The sequence below is a fragment of the Nuphar pumila genome, chromosome 13 (genome assembly GCF_984573655.1).
Source record: "Nuphar pumila chromosome 13, dmNupPumi1.hap1.1, whole genome shotgun sequence".
Lineage (NCBI taxonomy): Eukaryota > Viridiplantae > Streptophyta > Magnoliopsida > Nymphaeales > Nymphaeaceae > Nuphar > Nuphar pumila.
In genome coordinates, this window is record NC_143261.1 from 7,595,063 (window position 1) to 7,605,352 (window position 10,290).

At 37.1% G+C, this 10,290-nt stretch overlaps 1 long non-coding RNA gene across 2 annotated transcripts; it reads left to right on the forward strand.

The window, feature by feature from the left end:
- The first annotated feature begins 4,628 nt into the window (after positions 1-4,628).
- Positions 4,629-5,665, forward strand: LOC149817656 (uncharacterized). Of its 2 annotated transcripts, none has more exons than XR_016427394.1 (4): positions 4,629-4,980; positions 5,151-5,275; positions 5,362-5,493; positions 5,613-5,665. It is a non-coding gene; the product is annotated as an uncharacterized LOC149817656 (long non-coding RNA). The 2 variants fall into 2 exon arrangements; XR_016427395.1 differs by having other exon boundaries at positions 4,629-4,975; positions 5,084-5,275.
- Positions 5,666-10,290: the final 4,625 nt, after the last annotated feature.

Sequence of the window (10,290 nt, forward strand, 5' to 3'; positions counted from 1 at the left end):
TATTTGTTGGATCATTGCAACTTATCCATCTCTTTCAACCTCTGCAATTCTACTAACATACTGAAATGAAAAAAAAATCATACAATTTTAAAATCGCAAACTGCACCACCACTGCATCAGATAAGCACAAAATTATAGCATGATAATATAGATAATTAGACACCTACTCATTGTGATATTTTTACAATTCTGAATAGTAACCCTTCTTGTTGGCAAAATGGAAAATATATTGTAACTATGTTTACTTTACAAGGGCAAGAAAGATATAATTTTAGCATGTTTACAACTGACAAAAGGGTGAAGTTATTTTAAACCATATTTCACAAAGAAATTGACTGCACTCAAAGAACAACTAATAGTTGAAACTAAATAACAGTAAGGTTAAGATTTCTCAAATAAGAATAAGTATATGATATAGTTATTACTGAACTATAAGAAAAGCTAGCAAATTATATTTACCACAAAGGACAATAAAAAAATATAGTTATTGAAGACAATTATACTAACCATTCAAGGAAAGGATTACCAAAGTGACAGAGAAAATATCCACAGGAACATGTTTACAGACAAAAGCCCCAAAGAGTAGATCCAACTAATGCAAGCCACAGAAGCAGTGACAACAATTAGAAACATCAGAATTCAATAGTAGTTTGCAAATGCAAAGGCTCAACACAGAAAGAGCATCTCATAACGACCAAAATCTTTATCAAATTTTATCAAAATTCATAAATGGTCAGAACGATAGCAGCTCCACGGAAATCTGCTATATGTTTTTTTCAGTACAGAAAAGATCCAAAACGGAAAGTGAAGTTAGTAGAAAAAGAGAAGGGTTGCAAAACACATATGACATATGTGAAACTATCAAAGTGCACAAAACTTCTTAATGTGTCAGAAATAACACTATCAATTGCCTTGCTGTATATTTTTGAAAAAAGAACACAAACTTCCTAGCATGAACAAGGGTCTGAAAACAAATAAAACAGAGTAAAGATAAGAAACAATCATAGTTTCCCCTCCTTTTTTTAGGCTAGGGACTGGCATTGGTCGACAAGACATTGGCGGAGTTAAAAACTTTGTTTTTTTCATTTTACAGCAATTCATAATAAGATATGCTATGAGAAGTGAACAACTAATATAAATGCAATCCTACAAATACAAATGCTTCAATGTTGTAAGATGAGTACGGAGTAAATTCACTAATGAAAAGCATTGTACAAGAAACAAATATAGACTGTCTACTATAAAAAAAATTACTACCGATCATGACATAGACAAGGAAGGTTCTCACATTGATCCACATCAAATACAACTCCTACAAATACATATATCTAATATAACCAGATAAAAAATACAATAAGAAGTGCAAGACAAATAGAGATCCTATGACATATATTCGAGTTTGGTGTTCTTTCACTCATCATCTTTGCCCTCTCCACATATAGACTATCTAATTTTTCTTCCAACAACTGCACTCTTGACTTAAGGGATTCCAACATATACGCACGTTGGATCCCCATGTCAGAAGTAGGGAATGAAATGTAACTACTACTTTCTCCAGTACCATTGATCGACTCAATAAACTTGCATTTTGGGTGGCACCCGTTTTCACACCATAGTCTATACCCATAAAACTATGCACCCTGTTGTGGTCCCTTTCTTGCTGTATTCAAACAAGATCGTGCACCACAATAGCGAAAAACTACTCTTTCTTGATTCATTTTGTTTCAAATACTATATAGCACCTACAATATTTATAAGAAGCGGTTTAACAAGATACAACAAAATTAACAAGATAGCTCCATAATCAATTCATCAATAAATCAAGAAAGATAGCTCCATAAAAGTAATTACATGTTCATAAAAAAAAACATAAAACAAACAAATAAAAAAAGAGACAAAACAAGAAAGACAACTCAAGCAATTCCCTTGTCACGAGCAATCTCGTCAATAATTGCTTCTCGAATATTATGCATCCCCAATTCCTCCATTAGAGACACATCCACTTTGACCTTTCGTGTACCCTACTCTAGATAATCAATCATGTCGGGTACAACATTATCATTCTCGTATTGGTTGAACCATAGGTCTTATGAGTTAGTCTTTCTAATAATATTATGGATTGCCATAGTTGCAATGATAATCGACACCTGCTTGTGATATGGGAAATAAGCCATTCATCGCAAAATTGGAAAATGGTTCTTCCATACCCCAAATGTGTGTTCTATGATATTTCATATTGATGAATGAATGTGATTATAAACCTCTTTTTTCGTGCTTAGGATCCGTCTTCGATAGTCTTGGAGATGATATGTAACCCCTTTATATGGTGTTGAAAATCCAGGCTTGTTCGCATACTCAGAGTCAACAACATAATATTTACCTACAAAATATAAGTAGTTATATATTATAATTGCACGTATAATATATGACAAATCAGGTATATTTGTATACTTATAAGACAATACTTCTTACCACAAGGGGGCTTAAGAAATCTATAATTTCGAGTATTGACTGCATTATTAAGAACCTGAGAATCATTCACTGTCCATCCCACCCAACTTGCGTAAATGTAAAATTCATGTTAAAATCACATATTTCAAGAGCATTTTGGTTGTATATCCTTTTATGTCCTATGTATGAAACCTGCTTATACACTGATATAATGACATGCACATGTGTATTGTCCAGTGCTCCAACACAATTCTAAAATATGTAAAATATATACAAATAAACCATAAGTTTTAGATCAAATCATGGTAAAAAAGTCACATATAAACTATAAAATAAGAACGAAAAAAATTACTTGAAAACATGACATATATTTTGTTGACTTATAAATATAACCAAGTGGCTCCTTGAATAATGGTGGGACGATCATATTCCTAGCCAAAGTCATAATTGCATTCAACACATTAGTAAAGTGCCTACTAATGATTTTCCCTGAATGACCCAACATGTATTGCACCATTTTATTCTTCTCATTGTGAGTTACAATGACGAGGAATATAAACAATTCTTCCTCTACCCTGATATCATAAACAAGTCATTGTCTCTAAAATAACTGCATAGTTTCTTGAAGACATGCTTCCTCATCCAAATGATATCATAAACAAGTCTCTAGTAATCACAGAGTATATGATGCATGTGATGGATACCACGAATGAACAAGTTGTTCACATGCTCATTTATGATATAATTCAAAAAACAAGTCACTGTGCACACAACCCATTGATGTAACTACTAACAATTCTTTTTCAAACCTCTCATCATCTGATGTTTCCTCACCTGGATCCAAAATCACATACTACAATTAATACTATAAGTTCATTCACATGATTGATAAATGCATACTCATATGATATAATTAATTATTAAATATCCACAAAGCATAAAGAAGACAAATATCAATGATTTTGCAACCACATAACTAAATATAGATAAACCACTCCATAATAAGCATACACACACCATAAGATAATATGATAGAAGTGACCATAAAGGTATCAAAGCTATTATATGTCCATAAATCAATGATCGTGAAGAGCCATAAATGAAAGTATCAAAGTATTAAAGTTATAATAAAAACCCCCATAAAAGTATCAAATTATCGTAGTAATTACAAGCCCATGAATCAATGTGTCAACAATTGTCATATTTATGCTTCAACCATACATGCCTACTTTCATCGCTCTGAAGTGTCAGGAATACTTCAACTTTCTCCTTGTTACTAACGAGTCTATAACCATATACGTGAAAAGAACTATGTCTATCCAAACCCTCCATCCTCTCCAAAAGCTCAATTGCTTGACCTATAAAGCTAAATTTTGTATTGCTTCATCTATCAAATGATCACATCATACATTTTGTCAAACCTCTCAATCATTCTGTTGTTTTCAAATTAAAAAAAATGTTTGTAAATTTGTCTTGTTTAGCGTGGGCCTTTTCACTTTGGCACGAGCTCGACGCAAAAAAAATGAGTCAAGCTTGAACACCCCCTGTTTGGTTTGTTTAGCTTGTTTATCAGGGCTTAGGTGCGGTATAGGGGGGCACGTGGCAAGATCCAGGTGTTGCCTTGGACGGTTTGGATGGGCATATGATGGGCTCCGTCATATGCACACATGACCTGATCCCGGTCCCCGTTATTTTATTTTTATGCTCAAAAACAATGTTGTCAGTATCGGCCGATACAGGAAGTATCAGCGCATATCGGCAGAAAATCTATAAGCACCAACCTGAATCGGCTATCTGTAAAAAATACTAAAAACCATTTTTTTTATATTTTTAAATATTATTTTAATGGTTTTAACACATGTTACGATTGACACGTAATGTTTTTTATTATTTTTGATCGACCCAGAACGATTTACTTGAGTATCGGTATTGGACAGCTTGGACAAATGATTTAGGGCCGATACCGATACTGACAACATTGTTCAAAACCCCAGTTCTTTGGGATCGAACACCCGCGACCCCCCTTTTCTACCGAGAGCGGATCAATTAGCAATAAGTGAGAACACTCTGCCAAGTCTTAATCTTTAAACCCCACTCCGGCGGTCGTTCTCCGGCGACCTGGTCGTTATCCTTCGGCTCCCTCCGCTGAGAAGTTATAAACCTCTCTCTCTCTCTCTCTCTCTCTCGTTTTCGTAGGATATTCTTGTTAATTGGATTTTGGTTTCAACTGATTTTTTTTCTTTGGCTTCTTCTTAGCTCCATGTTTTTTTTCTCTTCGTCTCAGAAAAAAATTAAGAGTAAAAAACAGCTGCAGCTAGTGAAGGGGGGAAGATGGAATAAAGGAAGGTGCTCAACAAGTATTACCCTCCTGATTTCGATCCTTCGAAGATCCCAAGGAGGAGTTAGCCCAAGAACCAACAAATCAAGGTGCGGATGATGCTCCCTATGAGCATCCGCTGCAACAACTGCGGCAATTGCATCTACAAAGGCACCAAATTCATCTCCCGGAAGGAAGACGCTATCGGTGAGGTAGAAGTTTTCCTCTGATCTGCTGCTCCTCTCTTTCACCGAAGTTTTTATTTGGATTTTCTTAGTTACTGACTTATTCCTTCCCTCTTCTCACATGCTGAAGCTTTAACTTCATTATGGGGGTTTCTGGTTTCTTGTTCTTAGAAACATCTAAGGATCCAAGTGTACAGGTTCTACTTCAAGTGCACCAAATGTTCGGCCGAAATTACGTTCAAGACGGACCCTCCAAAACTCTGATTATAGTGTGGAATCAGGTGCCATGCGAAATTTCGAGTCTTGGCGTGCCGAAGATGAGGTATGGGAGATTCTTGGAACAGTTTTGAATTTCATTTGGTGACGTGTATTTTGGGATTCTTGCTAATGTCTTTCTTGTTGTCTTAGGCTGTGGAGAAAGAAAGGAAAAAGAGGCTGAAGAGATGGGAGATGCCATGAAATCTTTAGAGAATAGGACTTTGGACTCGAAGCATTGAGATGGACAGTCTTGCTACCTTAGATGAGATGAAGTATATGAAGGTACTTAATGGTCGCATTTTGATGAATGGATGATTCTTGAATTGGATGTTCGTTCTAGTTCGTTAATTGAACTATTTAATGATGTATGCTGAATTGGTCATCTGCTTTTTGTTTTGCAGTACCAGCATGCGACTGTAAGTGTTGATGCAATGCTGGAAGCGCTGTAGCGTGCATCAGAAGAAAGAGTAGGTTACATCGTTTTTTTTTGGTGGGGGAAAGATATTATGAAGTGTTTCTCAATAGCATACATTGTAATTTCCATATGTGATTGGCAGGAGAGAAAGCTAGAAGAAGAGAATGGGGCTATCATAAAGTCTATAGCGTTCTATGCAGCTATGCGCGATCATGGCTATCTCATTACTTTCTGTTCGATCATATTTCGGATCACATAGTTTCACAGTCGTCATCATGATATAAAACAGGATATAAATCAGAAAATACAACAAAGTATAAAGCATGATAAACAAATGATCGAAACAATAACAAGGTGTAGGCATGTCGATTTCCGCAAGCAACCAAAATCCAGACAGCAGCATATAAACAAACATATGCACAGAACACAATAAACATAAGAGAAGCATGTTAAAAGGCTAAGGCATACAGAAGTACTCCTCTTAGAGACGATTCGCCCTCACATTGTAACGCCCCGAAATTTAACCCAAATTTGTAGGAATTTTTTTTTTCAAGCGGAAACCACTAAAAATTCTCGAGTTAAGCATTTCAGAACGATACAGGGAGGTAAAAGCAAACCACACCATTTATTTTCACTTTAATAATAATAAAGTCCAACATCAGAGTTTTCACATTTAGTCTCAAAACAAAAATCTCAATCTGAAAGTAAGCAGAACCGCCAGGGAACAAATGGATCAAGTCTCGGTCAGCGCCTCATCCCGCATCGCTCATAGAACTATTCTTCTCCTGAAAATAATAGAAATTATAGGAATTAGACTACCACGTCTAAGTAGAAAAACTGTAATTATTCTTGCAAGTAGATCATGTGTCAGGTGTGTGATGTGGGTGTCGTGGTTGAATTTCAGTCTAAATATAAACACATAAGTAATTCGATGTAACAGCAATAACAGACCTATATAAAAAGGTAAATTATGTAACAGCTATACTTAAGCACAAAAAGCATTTTAGGCATCTTCGCCAATGGAGCAAGTAAGGTATTAAGCAATTAAAGCAGAATTTACACTAACATGAACAACATCCATAATATGAAGTCAATTAACTAATAAATACACAAATTAGGATGTCGTTTCATCATAAGCACTAAATATAAAACATGATGAAAGAGTAAGCAATGGTCTCTTTAATGACTCCCACACAGTGATACCTAACTGTTCTAGTTAGTGTTTATCTTTTCTTATCCCGCGGGTACACACGGGCCAAGGCAACCATCACAGAAGAGAATGTCCGGGGGTATATTATTCAGGGTGGGTTTATTTACCCGAACATTCTAACTGTGACTGAAATCCCAAGGGAGCGGCCAGTGACCGAGAGAAACTCCCAAAGGCCAAAACCAAAACAGGATGCATCCCTCACTTCTGCAGAAGAACAAAAGAACTACCACCTAGGATAAATTGGTAGTCTAGGTCCCCCAACTCTGAGGACTGGGACCAACGAGTCGCTTTACGCTCGAAACCAAAACACGTGTCCCCAGAGTTTTGTACCACTTACCCTCTCTAAGGTAAGCCCAAGAACTGGGTGGGTTAATCTTTTCATCTAGTTAATTCCCCGAAGTATGGGGCCTTTCCCCAACTTCTTTCTACTATCATAGTAGTAGGATTCTCAACCTTAGTCATTCTACCCAGGTGTATATACCAGTCTTAGTCATTTGTCATTTTAATTGCATAACCCACCCACAGTGCTCCGGTGCCTTTAAACCAGTCAAGCACACAATTTATTATTTAATTTCCTTACCAATATACTAGAATCAGACCACCCACCTTCATTAGGTACTCAGCCCGTATCGGGTGGTCCAATCTGTCTTGCCCATTAGGCAAGGTACAGGTCTAAAGATTTCAGTGTTCATCAAGTTATGTGTTGAATCAACATTTAATGTGTAACAACTTCTATGTATGTTCAGCATAATTTATTATCATGTAGGGTCTCAATATGAAAATTCCCCACAACCATGGTAACTACCCATATCTTCAATAGTTAACATGATTTATCATAAGCATGCCATATATCCCAACATAATACATAGACAAAATAGATTAACAGGAATTTACCTAGACAAATTAGGGTTTACATAATGAGAGTGTCAATCGGCCAGCACAAACATGCTGTAATTTTACAGGATGAAACCCTTAACATCTCTCCACATAAATTATGTTATGTTTAACATAGGTTTAAATAATGATTTAGTCAACATAGGCTGATTGTAAATTATGCTACATTCAGCATAACTTTTACAGAATAAAGTAATCAATATCAGTCAATCATAAACTATGATGGTTCAGCATAGCTTTACAGGATAACACATTCAACCTCAGCTAATCATAACTATGATAGTTCAACATAGCTTTACAGACTAAACCATCAACATTGAGCAATAACAAAAATATCAAGTGGCTGGTCAGAATTAACATGGACAACTGATAATCACCAAGCAATAGCTGTGCTAATCGACCAGCATAAGTATGCTGTATTTCACAGGATGAAACCATAGCATCTGTTCACCTAAATTATATTATGTTTAGCTTAGGTTTTCATAATAATTTAATCAACATGGGCTGATTATAAACTATGCTAAGTTCAACATAACTTTACAGAATACAATAATCAACATCAGAAAATCATAAACTATGATATTTCAGCATAGCTTTACCGACTAAACCATCAACATTGAGCAATAACCAGAATATCAAGTGGATGGTCAGAATTTAATATGGACAACTTGTAATCACAAAGCAATAGCTGTGCTAATCGGCCAGCATACATCAGTACAAGCATGATATAGGTTTCAGAATAAGAAAATATGATATGTTAAACAAGATCTTTCTAAGCCCAATTTGTAATACAGCATTACTAAAAAAAAATTCAGCCTGCATCATCACAAATCTGGAAACAACCCCTCTAAATTTAGTTTTATCCCCTGCTACTTCAAAAATCATCCCTTTACAAAAACTGTGAAACACGGACAGTCCCCTCTTTATCTTTATCTATTTTATTATGATTATTATTATTTTATTGTATGTTATTTATCCCTTTTTTTTTTATAATCTGGACCCCCCCTCTTTGCTAGTCGACCCAATTGGTTTTGGACAACCCACCCCCACCCAATCCATAATCGACCTGAAGAAGAAATTAGAGAAACCCTACCATTATCCGGCGAGGGTGTTGCGGCATCCACGAGAGGGGCAGTCGGTCCGGACAGCACCACCACCGAAAGGGGTCGGCTCTTCTCTTCAAGTTCTCGAGTTGCAGGCCTGCGATCGGAGGAAGAGAGGTAGAAGAGAGTGAGAGAGGGAGAGAGAAGAAAGAGGGTTCGGGGTCCCTCCTTTGTAGGTGAGTAGCCTCCCGAAAAGGAAGGAGCTCCTTCTCCCCACGGCGGCTGCGGTGTGCTCCCCCCACCTCCCATCTCTTTATGTGTTAGGGTTCGGCTGAACCCTAACACCCGTAATCTCAGAGGAGAGGGTTTCCCCTCTCCAAACTTTTATCGGGCAACCCATATCGGGTTGCCCCCCCCCTATTAACCCCTCTTTATTTTCTTAACAGGGTGTGGGTCGGATCCGGGTCCGAACCACTACCCACGATGCTGGATCCGATTGCGGTTTGGATCCGGGTTGCATGGCTAGCAGTGGATCCAAGGGTTGGATCCACTTGGGTCCAACAGTGGGTTTGAAGAAAAAAAATATTATTATTATTTACTTATTTATATCATATTACTAAAATACTCAAATATGCACATTTTCCTTCTGGATCCGCTAACGGATCCCAGGCCCAATTCGCGTTAATTAACTAAATATATATATATTTATATATATATATATATATAAATATAATTTCTTTATGCTGCATAAAGTTTGCGGTTATTACATCCTTTCCTCCTAAAGAAGAATTTCGTCCTCGAAATTTACCTGTAGGTGCTTACTTGAAAAGGTTGGGGTACTTCTCCCGCATATTAGCCTCCGGTTCCCACGTGCTTTCATCGATGCCATGGTGTTTCCATCTCACCTTAACGAGAGGAATGGTCTTTGATCTCAAGACTCGCTCACTTCGTTCCAATATCTCCACTGCTTTTTCTTCCATGGTTAGGTCTTCCCTTATATTTACGTCCTCATATTGGATGACATGTGACGGGTCTTGAAGATATTTTCTTAACATAGATACATGGAATACGTTATGTATCTGAGCATACTGGGGAGGTAGGGCTATACGATAGGCCGTTTCTCCAATCCGTTCCAAAATCTCAAAAGGTCCGACATATCTGGGACTCAATTTTCCTTTCTTACCAAAACGAAACACACTTTTGGTGGGTGATACTTTCACAAATACCCTATCCCCCACCTCAAAAGTGAGTTCTCTGCGCCTTTGATCTGCATAACTCTTTTGTCGACTCTGGGCTGTGAGCAGTCTATCTCTTATCATCTTGATCTGTTGGGTGTAATGTTGTAACACGATTGGTGATTCTATCGACCGTTCTCCAATTTCGTCCCAATACACCGGCGATCTACAGGGTCTTCCGTACAGAGCTTCGAAAGGAGCCATGCCGATACTCGCATGGTAACTGTTATTGTAAGCATATTCGACTAAAATAACATGCTTATCCCACTCACCTTTCCAATC